The sequence below is a fragment of the Bacillus rossius genome, chromosome 16 (genome assembly GCF_032445375.1).
Source record: "Bacillus rossius redtenbacheri isolate Brsri chromosome 16, Brsri_v3, whole genome shotgun sequence".
NCBI classification, from domain to species: domain Eukaryota; kingdom Metazoa; phylum Arthropoda; class Insecta; order Phasmatodea; family Bacillidae; genus Bacillus; species Bacillus rossius.
The window spans coordinates 24,859,629-24,875,534 of record NC_086343.1 but is presented as its reverse complement, the minus strand read 5'-3'; the positions used below and the strand labels follow the sequence as shown (position 1 = coordinate 24,875,534).

The window sequence follows — 15,906 nt, the reverse complement described above, 5'->3', positions numbered from 1 at the left end:
CTAGGCGAAATATTTTTATTCCAGGGCATGCAACCCACGGTTTTTTATAGTTAAATGTTTACAAGTAGTTTTATAGCTATTAAAATTTCACAATAACAAATGTTCAGGACAATCTGTAATGGGGTTAGAAATCTGTACGGGGCTATGATAAATTATTTCATAATTTTAATCCGTTTTAAAAACATGGTAAATAAACTTGTTTTATTTAAATAATATTTTATGCTTTTTAGTCCATAAACCGAGTACTTTTCCACCAAGAAGTTATATATTGTTTACGAGTTTCTTCGTGGCTGAAGAGAGAGCGCATCACACCCTGTTTCGCTGGTTCAGTTTGTATAAAAATATATGTTTGACAGTAAGGGTAAATTAAATGTCTTTTTAATTAAATTATAAATTATTTATAAAGTTTTTTTATCATTTTCCCCCATTGTTTGTTTTTTTCTCTAAATAAATAATAAATTTTAAAATTCAGAGAGTTTTTTTTTTCATTTTGTAAAGTTTGTATTTTAATAAATTGGTAAAGAGCATCAAATAACATATCTGAATAATTTACATAAGATTTAGGTGAAATTTTACATAATGTTTATGAAGTGTTTTTAACTTCTATGGCAGTCAATGATGTAGGCACCGCCCGCGCAAAACTGCGTTATGCATCCCGCAACACTGTACTGTTAATTGGCTGGTAGCGTAACGCCACGCATCCGAGGGCATTGATAAACAAAAAAAAAAAAGAATGTGCACCGAACAAGTCAAACGAGAAAGAAAGTTAATATTGCATTGTTACCTAGTTATGAACAATGTTCTAAGTTTCAAGTCTCTATCTCATCAAGAAGCAAGTTTAAAATCGATAGCTAAAATTTGTACCGAACTGACGGACAGACAGACAAAATACCTAATTAATAAAAACCTGGTAATAAGTTAACTTTTCTCAGACCAAAAAAAGGAGATCATTAAGACTTAATGTTTAAACATTTTTTTTATTTCTAATATTCGCCCTAAAGGTTTTACAGTCTATAAAATTCCAAACATAAAAGAAAATAAGAAATATGTAGTTGTTATTTTGATCATTGCTTACCAATACGAATAGAGGTCAGATACCAGGGATGTAAAAGCAAAATATAAAACACATTAAAATTCTTACAAAATTTATGAACCAATGAATTTTTTTTTTTAATAATTATCCAGGAAGCTATGAGAATTAATATTTTTGTTTCTACTAGCTGACTTAACTGCTCGGGGATGACTGTTATGGACAATTAAAATCACTGTCGAAAATTTTTATGAAATCTATGGCAAACCATACATTTTCATATTTGCCAGAAAGTTAAAAAAACAATTGACGTTAAACTTGTTTTATTATTTAAGTCTAGAGGCTGCTTCAGGCCAGGCTTAATGGCCCTGAAACGAAGGCTATATAAGAAATTCTAAATAAATATGTTGGTACAACTGTCATGAAGAATGCAGTTTCAACAAAAAAAAGTATGCCTGTTATAACTTTTTTTTTCGCATACGAAACTTTCTATTCCTGCATGCAGCAAGTCCTCGTTAGGTTTCTCTAACTTTGCAACAGATAGTTATGGATAATTCGCACCCTGAGTACAAACAGGGGCGCAACAACTAAATTTCTAAAGGGGGGGCAATATACCTTTTTATAAAGAATCATCGATCCACCCTATTGAAGCGGTGGGTGGGGGGGTCCTCCTCCGGGATAATTAGTATTTCAAGGTGGAAAATGGTGCTCTTTAAGCAGTTTTATTATATAAAAATTGATTACACAGCACTTTCTTTGCCCCCGTTTGCCCCCACTTCACGGTTTCAGAGGGGGGGGGGGGGGCAAAATACCCGTGCCCCCCCCCCCCCCTCCCTTGTTGTTTCGCCCCTGAGTACAAGACTATCGTAACTCGAAAAATTAAGTTTTTGATATATTTTTACCATTAGCCTGAAAATATCATTATCTAGGCACTGCAAGACTATCGCAATATTATATTTACTGTTACGGGACTTATGGCAAATAATGTAGTAGTAGTACATAAATGGGCATACTGAAACTGGCGCTGGCGCGTGGTGTCGGTGTCGGTGTCCGCCATCTTGGATTGTGACGTCACGGCCGCCATCTTGGACTCAAAAATTCCTCAAAATTCCTCAAAAAAAACTCAAAATGTCACAAAAATTCCCGTTTCGAGGAAAAAATTCCAGTTTTAGTCCTCAAAAATTCTAGTCGTTAGAAATGTCCATATGTAGGCTTAAGCATCCATGTCTACAGCCTCCGATAAGCCTCTGACGTCATCATGGATAATGACGTCACCGTTGCAGTTTCCGTTACGCCCGCCATCTTTAACTTTTTTATTTATTATCCGATTTTAATGAAAATAATTTTAAATATCATTACAAAATAGAATTAAATAATAAAAAATCTTAAAAACCACTGTTGCAATTACCATTATGGTCGCCATCTTGAAATTTAGTCGCCATCTTGGAAATTTGCAATTTTTATGTTAGAAAATCGGGAAAAATTCCAATATTGATCGAAAATTTAACTTAATAGAATTCTGATTGATTTTATCGATTCCTGTCCTTGGTTCAAAACCGGGGAGAACAAAAAAAAATCATCAGATCCTTCCTCCACAGAAGCCACCTACAGACTAACCTACCACCAATATCAAGGTATACATCGTCAGCTGGTATGACATCATGTCCGCCATCTTGTCTTCGTCCGCTGGAGACCGCCATATTGATTTCGTCTGCTAGAGTGTGCTGGCGACATGTTAATATAATTATCTGTTCACCATACTTTTAACCTCGTCTGTTGGCATTGAACTTTGTCATTGACCTTGAACTTTGACCTTCAAATTTGACCATGAAATTTGACCTTGACCTGGAACTTTGACCTTAAAATCTAACCTTTACCTTGAAATTTGACCTTGACCTTGAAATTTGGCCTTGACCTTTTGACTTTGACCTTGACGTCCATCATGGATCCGTCATTTTATGTTCAGGAGCTACCACATGCTAGTGGTCATTGCCTCCATCATGTTTTCGTCTGCTGGAGGACACCATCTTGTGTTTACTCGTCTTACCATCATGCTATTTTTATTCTAACCTGCTACAGTGCAGTAATCATTAATTATTACTGAGGTTCCCGCCATCTTGAAATTCTGCCGCCATCTTGAAATCATGTAATTATTTAGCTAGAAATGCGGGAAAAATTCCAATAGTCTCCGAAAAAATCAATTATTAATATATAAATTGAATCGATGAATTCCTGTCCACGGTTTGATTCTTGACCAGTGACAGTTGTAACTATAATTATAAATAAATTTTAGATTCTGTTTTCCATTACCTTTCGCGGAGTTTATTAATCATTCACTCTACAAAAAACAACTTAAGTCAATATACCTGACCAACGATTTAATACAGTGCTGATTAGCCTATTATGAAAGTCTAATTTTTCAATAATCTGAATAACCTATATGCTGTTCATGTACAAAGCCACACATATAGAACAATTGTCTTCAGTCCATGAGACAGAGTCATGTCATTATCAGACGTATAGGCTAGTCATTTCAGAACCGCATGACCTTCGTCGTTAGCTAATTATATTCAATTAATCCAACATGACATTTTTTTATACATACTAAAGGACCAAGCGACCTTGAAAAATATTTTAGTAACACCAAGAGGTTTTAAACTAGTAAATATTCAATCACTACATTTTGTACTACGCGCAATCAACAAAAAGGAAGCACAGACAACGAAAAGGCTGCACCGCCAACGAAAAGGCAGCACATTTGGAAGCACCGACAACGAAAAGGCAGCACCACCAACGAAAAGGCAGCACATTTGGAAGCACCGACAACGAAAAGGCAGCACTGCCAACGAAAAGGCAGCACATTTGGAAGTACCGCCATCGAAAAGGTGGCACCGCCAACGAAAAGGCAGCATATTTTGAAGCACTGACAACTAAAAGACAGCACCACCAACGAAAAGGCAGCACATTTGGAAGCACCGAAAACAAAAAGGAAGCACCGACAAAGAAAATGCAGCACCGGCATCGAAAAGGCAGCACATTTGGAAGCACCGACAACGAAAAGGCAGCACATTTGGAAGCACCGACAGCGAAAAGGCAGCACCATCAATGAAAAGGCAGCACATTTGGAAGCACCGACAACGAAAAGGCAACACCGCCAAAGAAAAGGCAGCACATTTAGAAGCACTATCAACGAAAAGGCAGCACTATCATCGAAAAGTCAGCACATTTGGAAGCACTGACAACGAAAAGGCAGCACCGTCAACGAAAAGACAGCACATTTGGAAGCACCGCCAATGAAAAGGCAGCTCATTTGGAAACACCGCCAACGAAAAGGCAGCACATTTGGAAGCACCGTCAACGAAAAGGCAGCACATTTTGGAAGCACCGCAAACGAAAAGGAAGCATATTTGGAAGCACCGTCAACGAAAAGACAGCATATTTGGAATAACCGTCAACAAAAAGGCAGCACATTTTGGAAGCATTGAAAACGAAAAAGAAGCACATTTGGAAGCACTGTCAACGAAAAGACAGCATATTTGGAAGCACCGCCAACGAAAAGGCAGCACATTTGGAAGCACCGTCAACGAAAAGGCAGCACCGCCAACGAAAAAGCAGCACATTGTGAACCACCGACAACGATAAGGCAGCACCATCAACAAAAAGGCCGCACCATCAACGAAAAGAAGCACATTTGGAAGCACAAGTTACGAGAACTAAGTCTTAGTTAGAAATCTGAATACAAGAAATAAAAACATTAAATTTTTATAATTGCAATTATTTATTTCTTTACATTATACAAATGCAAGTAAAACAAGCTATTATTGTATGTAGCCAGCTTTCCTCAGTTCTTTGAGTATGAAGGATATTTCTTTGATGCACGAATAGTTTCCTGAACAAAGCGAGTTATGTAGAAGTATTAGCCGGTCAACCAATATGTTTGGATCTTTCCATGATGTGTAATCAGTCTCTTCTACCACAATCTTACTTATTTGTTTATTATAAATATTATTTTCTCTGGTGTCTTCCGTTTTAACACCATCCTCAGGTTAACTTTCATTATCGAGGCAATGATCATCACAAGCTTGATCTGATTTATTTAATATATCACGATGATTCCATCGTTTCGGTCTCAGGACACAGCCACAGTCTTCGATCTTGCCTGCTTTAGTTGCTTCATCACAGTCTATGCCTTTGTAAACAGCGTCAGAGTCGCTGTAGCAATCACCGTAGAAGTCATCATCTTCACCCAGATTACCGTAAGAATTCGATGTCGATGATGTCGAAGCGTCTTCGTCGTCTTCATGCTTCCTTTTAAGGAGTCCATCATTTTTACAAAGTAGGAAAGATCTACTTGAATTCGGCTGGAATGTATTCTCACTTTTCACGTTAAAGATTCTTCCATTGTCTTCATTCTTCCATAAATCATCATCGTCCTTCAATTTAAGTTCTTTGTCGAGATCGGAAGAGCCGCGAACATTATCTCTCCCAAGACAAGGGAAATTATTGTCGTAATGCAGATCACTCTTCCTTAGTCTAGTAGAACCATCGTTGTCCTCTAGCTTGTACACAGGCTTGTCATGTCTTTTTAAGCTCTCTCTCCGCGTAAACGACTTGCTACATCGAACACAACTTATCATATTACGTAGTGGATTTTTATCACAGTCAATCTTCTCGTGTTGTCTTCCATTCTTTCTCAAGATAAATTCTTTGCTGCAAAACTCACACCTGTGTCCTTTCGATACAGCAACAGACACCGAATCAGGATTCATATTAGTTAGTGAGACTATTGTCAGATGCATACTGAATTAATTAAATTAGATACATTACTTAAATAGAGTTTTTTTAATATTTCATCAGCAAGAATTAAGTTACCTCATACAAAAGAAATTGTTACATGTGGTCTCGATTATTAGCATGAGATGTCGCCATGTGTTGTGTTAGAGTCATAATTTATTTAGTTGTTTTATGTGGTATGCGGGAAGCTCACTAACGATCGCAAAACAAGGATGGCTTCGCTAGACATCAAGGAGAAGGAAGTTTGTCTTGCATGTTAGTGCTCCACGGATATCTCGTGACATATTATTTGACTGAGTAATGGATGCTTAATTTTTATTTCCATCTGGTAAAAAAAAATTGCAAGTGCTGATTTAGTAACAGATATTCTCGAATTAAATTTAACTCTAAATAAAACGTCATGGCTCATTAGGCAAAAAATCCATCATGCAGAGAGCGGTTTCTCAGAATAGACAGAAGCACTTGAAGAAACCACAGGAATAATCAGGAGTACACGGAGAAAACCATCATAATATTGACAAAAATAATAAGGAGCACACGGAGAAAACCATCTCACTTTCTTTGATATCATATAAATACAGAAAACATATTTAATAAAAAATAAATTAATAAAAAAATTTAAATTTAAATATATACATAAAATACATAAACTTCTAGCTTGTACTGGAACTCTATCTCTGCTCAACAATGATAAGTTCACAAGCTAGCAGAATGTTTTTATGTATTTTATGTAAATTTTTTCAATTTCGATGTAGCAAGTCGTTTACGCGGAGAGAAAGCTTAAAAAGACATGACAGAACTTGTAACGCAAGCCTGCGTACAAGCTAGAGGACAACGATGGTTCTACTAGACTAAGGAAGAGTGATCTGCATTACGACAATAATTTTCCATGTCGTGGGATAGATTATGTTCGCGGCTCTTCCGATCTCGACAAAAAACTTAAATTGAAGGACGATGATGATTTATGGAAGAATGAAGACAATGGAAGAATCTTTAACGTGAAAAGTGAGAATACATTCCAGCCGAATTCAAGAAGATCTTTCCTACTTTGTAAAAATGATGGACTCCTTAAAAGGAAGCATGAAGGCGATGAAGACGCTTCGACATCATCGACATCGAATGCTTACGGTAATCTGGGTGAAGATGATGACTTCTATGGTGTTTGCTACAGCGACTCTGAGGCTGTTGACAAAGGCATAGACTGTGATGAAGCAACTAAAGCAGGCAAGATCGAAGACTGTGACTGTGTCCTGAGACCGAAACGATGGAAACATCGTGATATATTAAATAAATCGGATCAAGCTTGTGATGATCATTGTCTCGATAATGAAAGTTACCCTGAGGATGGTGTTAAAACGGAAGACACCAGAGAAAATAATATTTATAATAAACAATTAAGTAAGATGGTGGTAGAAGAGACTGATTACACATCATGGAAAGATCCAAACATATTGGTTGACCGGCTAATACTTCTACATAACTCGCTTTGTGCAGGAAACTATTCGTACAACAAATAAATATCCTTTATTCTCAAAAAACTGAGGAAAGCTAGCTACATACAATAGTTGCTTGTTTTACTTGCATTTGTATAATGTAGAGGAATAAATAATTGCAATTATAAAAATTTAATTTTTTATTTCTTGTATTCAGATTTCTAACTAACACTTAGTTCTCGTAACTTGTGCTTCCAAATGTGCTTCTTTTCGTTGATGTTGCGGCCTTTTCGTTGATGGTGCTGCCTTATCGTTGGCGGTGCTTCCAAATGTGCTGTCTTTTCGTTGACGGTGCTTCCAAATGTGCTTCCTTTTCGTTGGCGGTGCCTCCAAATGTGCTGCCTTTTCGTTGGCGGTGCTTCCAAAAGAGCTGCCTTTTCGTTGGCGGTGCTTCCAAATATGCTGTATTTTCGTTGACGGTGCTGCCTTTTCGTTGTCAGTGCTTCCAAAAGTGCTGCCTTTTCGTTGATGGTGCTGCCTTTTCGTTTCGGTGCTTCCAAATGTGCTGCCTTTTCTTTGGCGGTTCTGCCTTTTCGTTGTCGGTGCTTCCAAATGTGCTTCATTTTCTATGATGGTGCTGCCTTTTCGTTGTCGGTGCTTCCAAATGTGCTGCCTTTTCGATGCCGGTGCTGCATTTTCTTTGTCGGTGCTTTCTTGTGTGCTGCAGTTCGATGACGGTGCTTCCAAATGAACTGCCTTTTTGTTGACAGTGCTTCCTTTTTGTTGTCGGTGCTTCCAAATGTGCTGCCTTTTCGTTGGCGGTGCTGCCTTTTCGTTGATTGCGCGTGGTACAAAATGTAGTGATTGAGTATTTACTAGTTTAAAACCTCTTGGTGTTACTAAAATATTTTTCAAGGTAACTTGGTCCTTTAGTATGTATAAAAAATGTCATGATGGATTAATTGAATATAATTAGCCAACGACGAAGGTCATGCGGTTCTGAAATGACTAGCCTATACGTCTGATAATGACATGACTCTGTCTCATGGACTGAAGACAATTGTTCTATATGTGTGGCTTTGTACATGAACAGCATATAGGTTATTCAGATTATTGAAAAATTAGACTTTCGTAATAGGCTAATCAGCACTGTATTAAATCGTTGGTCAGGTATATTGACTTAAGTTGTTTTTTGTAGAGTGAATGATTAATAAACTCCGCGAAAGGTAATGGAAAACAGAATCTAAAATTTATTTATAATTATAGTTACAACTGTCACTGGTCAAGAATCAAACCGTGAACAGGAATTCATCGATTCAATTTATATATTAATAATTGATTTTTTCGGAGACTATTGGAATTTTTCCCGCATTTCTAGCTAAATAATTACATGATTTCAAGATGGCGGCAGAATTTCAAGATGGCGGGAACCTCAGTAATAATTAATGATTACTGCACTGTAGCAGGTTAGAATAAAAATAGCATGATGGCAAGACGAGTACACAAAAGATGGTGTCCTCCAGCAGACGAAAACATGAAGGAGGCAACGGCTACTAGCATGTGGTAGCTCCTGGTAGCATGTACTAAACATGAAATGACGGATCAATGATGGACGTCAAGGTCAAAGTCAAAGGTCAAGGTAAAGGCCAAATTTCAAGGTCAATGTCAAATTTCAAGGTCAAAGTTCAAGGTCAAAGTTCAAGGTCAAAGGTCAAGGTCAATGACAAAGTTCAATGCCAACAGAAAAGGTTAAAAGTATGGTGATCAGAAAATTATATTAACATGTCGCCAGCACACTCTAGCAGACGAAATCAATATGACGGTTTCCAGCGGACGAAGACAAGATGGCGGACATGATGTCATACCAGCTGACGATGTATACCTTGATATTGGTGGTAGGTTAGTCTGTAGGTGGCTTCTGTGGAGGAAGGATCTGATGTTTTTTTTGCTCTCACCAGTTTCGATCCAAGGACAGGGATGGATATAATCAATCAGAATTCTATTAAGTTAAATTTTCGATTAATCTTGGAATTTTTCCCGATTTTCTAACATAAAAATTGCAAATTTCCAAGATGGCGACTAAATTTCATGATGGCGACCATAATAGTAATTGCAACAGTGGTTTTTAAGATTTTTTATTATTTATTTCGATTTTGTAATGATATTTAAAATTATTTTCATTAAAATTGGATAATAAATAAAAAAGTTAAAGATGGCGGGCGTAACGGAAACTGCAATGGTGACGTCATTATCCATTATGACGTCAGAGTCTTATCGGAGGCTGTAGACATGGATGCTTAAGCCTACATATGGACATTTCTAACGACTGGAATTTTTGAGGACTAAAACGGGAATTTTTTCCTCGAAACGGGAATTTTTCCCTCGAAAACGGGAAATTTTTTCTTAAAACGAAAATTTTTGTGTCATTTTGAGTCATTTTTGAGGAATTTTGAGGAATTTTTGAGTCCAAGATGGCGGCCGTGACGTCACAATCCAAGATGGCGGACACCGACACCGACACCACGCGCCAGGCCAGTTTCAGTATGCCCATTTATATACTACTTGTAGTGGTGCACTCTGGAAAACATTATATAAGAATATGTGCAAGACTATGGCATCTGAGTTGTGATAGTATTGCACTGATTTTTGAGTTACGATAGTCTTGTACTCTGTGTGCGATATTTATGTTAGTTAATGATGCATTTAACAGCATTTTAAGATATTTATCAAAATTAGTATGAACGTGTATTTAAAATAATGTTTAATGTTCAATATCATTAAGAATAAAAATTAAAAAAAAAAACTTTGCTAGTTATGGGTAAAGGGGGGGGGGGGGGGGGCGGAACCGTGATTTTCGGACATTATTTTAGAGATTAAAAAACAATTTTGAACAATTTTCGAAGATGAAAGAACATTTTTTTTTTTCGATTTAACTTCGTTTCTTCAAAATAAAATTTACTTAGCTACTATTAAATTTAAAAAAAATCTTTTCACACATAAATTAAATCTTAATAAGCATTTTTAATTTATTCACTAAACGTACAAAATACTTTTTTATCTAATAAATAAACTATGTGGAAAGTTTCATAGCATCAAGAATAAAAAAATTATAACTCTGTGTAGTTTCAGATACAAATAAAAATACTGAATTTAGGACTAATCTTATTTTGTAAAAATCATTTTTAGGAGTATTCACATAGAGTACAAATAATGTTTACTTTCGAAAGAAGTTTATTTTTCTTAATGCGTGATGATTTAAAAAAAATATATTAAAGATTTTAGATTTCATTTTTAAACAATTGTTTTGACGTTTGCGTAAATCACGGGGTCATTAATATGAATAAACTAGTACTTTAGCTTACTTCGTGAGCTGTATTTTTTTTTTTATTTAGCTCCACCACCAGATTTAATGTATGGCTTCCAATAGATTCTCCTACCATTGTAAGCACTTGTGGCTGGTGTTTCAAGAGTAGCTTTGTGGCAATTTTGTAGTATATTTGTTTCTTCTATTTGAAGCAGTTTTTGCAGGTCTTACAATTCCTGCTGCCCCAACAGTTTTGCTGAGAGAACCTAATACAGGTAGAAGCAATCTGAGAAAATCTTGATGTTTCTTCTCCTTAGTACATTTCCGTTTTGCCATATATTTGTAACCACGCAATCCTGCCCCAAGTTTTCTTTTGGCAAACCATAACTTTATAAGCACCGTACCCAGCAGAACTTATGCATATTTTATTGATATAAGATTTATATATTTGCTTTGCCTCATCTGATTAAATTTTAATCTATGATATGTTATCCGTGTCGAATAAGAAATATCGTGAGCTTTACAGGCCTTTTCTAATTTATTCACACCATCACATTTTGCCAAACATTTGGTAAGTTTAGTACCAGCCTCACAGTAAGATTACCCACAAAAATATAGTTTAAAAGGATGTTTGTTTACTTGTGTCTTAAGCACTCCACTGCCCAACTTTACTAAATGCTTCATTACCATAAGTTGAGTTTTGAAATTATAATCTACTTAAATGTTTATAGAAGTTCATTCACTAAAATGGAATTAGTTAAATATAACACTCAGCTTCCAATACGAGCTTATGCTGAAGCATATATTTTAAGTAATGTACTCAATATGGTCGTTCGCTACCATTTTTAATGCAATCTCTTATAGTTTGCCCTTTCTGGTTCTGGAAAAAACAAATTTACTGCTTGGAATGCTTAAAGTCATTAATGAATTTTGTTAAGAAAACATTTAAATATACTCCAAGTTGTTACACCAACCTAGGTATAGGCGTCTAGAATATGTTTACAAGCTGTTTATGGCCTTAAATAGTTCTCATTTCAGGATAACATAAAACAGAAGTTTCAAACATTCACTATACGATGATGTGAATCTGCTAGTGGTGGGTAAAATTGATAGAGTAAATCTTAGACATATTTTCAACAAATAAGGAGGAAAATACTTATCATTGAAACAGTTTACAGAAATGTGTGCAACTTTCTGGTGATAAAAGTATGGCTTATTATTATAAAAGTTATAAGATAGGTCTGGATTTTATCACTTCATCATTATTACACATTATGAGTTATGGTAACTCCAATTTTGGACATAGTGGATTAAAACACTTAAGACGATAGTTGGCCCTGTAATATTATTGGTAAAAAAATACTTAATGTATGTAGTCAGATTTTTTATATCTAGATCCAGTCAACAAAAGGTACATGCGAAGATATTATTCAGCCACTTAACAAAACATAAGACTGTCTTATTCCAATTAAAAATCTTTTTAACAATCAGCCGTTTAACCAATTATTACTGAAAATTTGTTTTGTACCCAACGAAATATTTGATGAAATTTTTACTAAGCCATAACAAATGGATGCAAAGATGGCTGCATTAAAAAAAGCAATAAAACCTTAATCACTTTATATGTTTATTCAACATGGGCAACAGTTCAATGTTTTAAGGGTGTCATTTTAATTGATATCTTTCGAAAATTTTGAAAAAATTTCAGGATAAATACCATAAACATTTACAACCAATTATGTAAACATTATCACGCAAAGGATATAAAAGTTTGCATCACCCTCTAAAACTACAACAATTTCAAGACGTAAAACAGGACACATGACTGCCAGATGAACTTTATTTAAAAGTTACTACAGTCAACATACTTTAAGCATTTTCAAAATTGTACTTTAGACAGAAGAATTAGATGGTGTTACATCAAATGTAAGTGAAAATATATTATGGTACAATCAGACGTGGCTTGAGCACGACTTGATAATTTAACTTTTAATTTAAAAAATTAAACAACGTTTAGATGGTTGAAAATTTTGTCTTATATAGCATGCAACAAATATCAAAATAGAGGCACAGCCAGAATATTAACCTGCAAGTCAAAATTTACAAAATGATATAAACAGTCTTGCTTACAAATACATCAGGTCGAGTAACGATATAAGGGTATCAATGGACTGATATATATGGTAATTTGTCAAATAGTTAAACTACTTTCAGCACAAAAAATTAAACAAGTAACAGGTTAATGATTATCGCGTTGCAATGCTACAGAGAGATTGTATGAGTTGCTTGTTCATAACCGATTGCCTGGTTTATACTCAAATGCAGACTTGCAGAATACAAGAACTTTTAAACTCATAAAAAACACTTATTACTAAAATGATGATCCTAACACTCATCAATACAAGTACATTACACACACAACGTTCTGTATTATAAAAAAACTTTTCTTTACATTGAGGGTAAAAATGGCAGTGGTTTTACAGAAAAATATATATAGACCAAAAAAATAAAGACTTTCTGTACAAGTTCTGGGATAGTGTAAAAAAAATTGTTCATCGATTAGAACAGCATTATGCGTCTCCAAATTCAGATAGCAAAGTTACTCAAAAACATTTTTTAGTTTTTTTTAAGAATTGCGCAAATAATAACTAATTTATAGAGACAATATTATAAAGAAATTCCATTTTGCAGTATACTGAAGCTTAGACAACAAAAGGTGGAAACAAAAGAAATAATTTATTTGTTTCAAGTTGATTTCATGCACATGTTAGTAAATTCTAAGGTGATCAATGATTTATAGTATTGATATGACAGGGTAGAAAATAAGTTACTTAGGCAAGAATTAAGTTGTCTTTCAATGCACCTGAATACAATATAAAGGTCCAGAGGAGCAGTAAGTGTATACTGCAACGATTTATAAACTAATTTTTGTCAAGACGAGCTTAACAGAAAATACTGCTGGACACTACTCAAATTTAAGAAACTAATTGAATAGTAGCTAAGTCATTGCCAGATAGTAACTAACTACCATAAGAACCATTTGAACCATAAGATTATTTTTTTAGTATGCCAGTTTTAACTATAAAATATTTAAATATTTTTTTTTTATTTTACAATTTGTTGATTCATTCGGACCGTAAATAGATGTATCTGTAGTTTCACAGTTGTAGTCATTCTATCAAAATTTTGAGGGTGTGATGGCAGGCCAATCAGATGGCTGCATTGAAAAATATATATGCAGTGCTGAGACATTCTCCTGTGGTTTGCTCACCTCCCAGAGATGCGACTGTACCTTCGATGTCCTGGTTGCGTATGCGGCGTATCCGCATCCACGCCCATGGGGGGCCCCAGCCTTAAAAACCCTTCTGAGGCGTGAAGGCTGGGTTATCAAATCGGAGGAGCGATCCTCAAAACTTGTACCTTCGACGAGTTGCGCTACCCGCTCAGAGATGCTGAGCGCCATGGACCACGCACCTCGCAAACTCGGGTGTCTGTAAACGGTTTAGCACTTGAGGGGTGTTTGTGGGGGGGGGGGGGGGATGAAGTTCCACACATCAACAAAATTGTAACAGAAAAAATACTATAGAATGCAGAACATCGCACAAAAATTGGAATCCCCTATCTATCTAATTTTTCTCAAGTGCTTCATTTTGCCATCATTTCATGTCATGAAGATCAAAGTGTACCGCGTTTGTTCCAGAAAACTTTCGCTATCTTAAAGTTTTATTTGGAATACCAGCACTCTTGGTGCGTCCCAAATGATCACAAAAATGACTATAACGACGTAACGGCTCCGTACGCGAATCCACCATCTGGACGGAATCAATTCTGCTCGTACGCAGAATTTGGACAACAGATCGGCAACAGATGGTACACCAAAATCCGTTCCCTAAAAACAAGGGATTGGCCGTATCCCATCTTTCACTGTGAATACGGTTAGGTTACAGGTGTAGCGAATTCAACACCTGAACACTTGTTTTCGTGTCCTGGAGTACCGGCCCCTAGGTGCCGGAAGGGACAGCGAGTGCGTCAGTGTGTCAGACTGGAGATTCGAGCGGTCCGACTGCGGTTGTCAGCACTGCAGCTCGTGATTGGCTGGGTCTTCTCTTGCCTCCGTAACCTCGTGAGAGGCAGTGCCGAGTTTGTAACTCCTGAGGTCTCCACGTACCAGCGCACGGCAGATCCTGTTGCGCCTTCGTTTCTGAATAATTACGTGGCTGTCGACAGGGAAATACTATATCGTGCACTGTTTATACAGAGGCTCATTTTAGCTTTATATGAAAAACGTAGTGGTGCCAGTTGGTAATAATGCCTTGTCTTACAAAGTTTACTTGGCGATCATGTACAAATCAAATTTTATTTTTAATGCCAAAGTCGCGGGCACAGCAAGTTTTAAATGTGTGTACAACTTGTTCATTTACAACCCAACTATCTTTCTGGTAAAACAAATTTTCAAGTTTTTTTTTTTCTTACAAGTAGGAAGGCATCACGTTTACACTGAAAAAATATATTAGAACATAATAAAATTGTTCAACTCATAATTTTAGTACTAAGTTATATGATAGTCTTATCTAGCCCTAGCTAACGTTAACAATCATTCAAGCACTATCCATATGCGATAACATGCAGTAGCTTTTTTAAGAATGTTAATTAAAAAAACTTATGTATGTTTTTTAATATTTACTTTTAAAATCTATTCACAGAGCAATTAGTAATAATCCCACAATGCACTAATTGCTTTATGTAATGATGACATGCTTATGATGTAATTTATTAAGCAAAACTTGTATAAGTTATTTAATTTTAAGTACTTTTGAAATTTTTTTCTTTATTTTGATGAAACTAACCAGAGTATTTTTTTTACAAAAACAACCAAATGTAATTTCCATTAAAAAAATGGCAATACTTAGAAGTATACCAATTAAAAGTATGCAAAAGTAATATTCTAAATGTTTCCATTCAAGTGGCATTGCTCTGTCTATTTTCATTAATTTCTTTTTTTCAGATTCAAGGCTAGACATTAATTTACTAACAAACTTATCAATCAAACCTATTTCCACCATCAGCGAAGCAACTGAACTAATTTCCTCGAGGAATGGAAAATTGGCTCTGGTTGGAACTACTAATAAGATGTTTAGTAAGTATTCGTCCATGATGTGAAGCAGTGGATGGTTATCTTTGATGTTTTCTTCTCGGGTTGTGTAGTATGCTGCTAAAGTGGCTTCCGTGATGGTGCAGACATTTCTGTGGGCCCTAACCATGTAAACAGCTTCATCCGACATATCTACTGGAACCAGTGCTTCTATAATGTTTGTTTGAAGGCAGTCTTCGTCTCCCAGCGAAGA

At 35.8% G+C, this 15,906-nt stretch overlaps 1 long non-coding RNA gene across 1 annotated transcript in view; it reads left to right on the top strand.

Annotated features, from left to right (window-relative positions):
* LOC134539828 (uncharacterized) overlaps nt 1–15,692 on the top strand; it is a 42,265-nt gene extending 26,573 nt beyond the window's left edge. The window contains exon 3 of the long non-coding RNA XR_010076353.1: nt 15,567–15,692. This is a non-coding gene — a long non-coding RNA (uncharacterized LOC134539828). The remainder of the gene's footprint in view (nt 1–15,566) is intronic.
* The last annotated feature ends 214 nt before the right edge of the window (nt 15,693–15,906 follow it).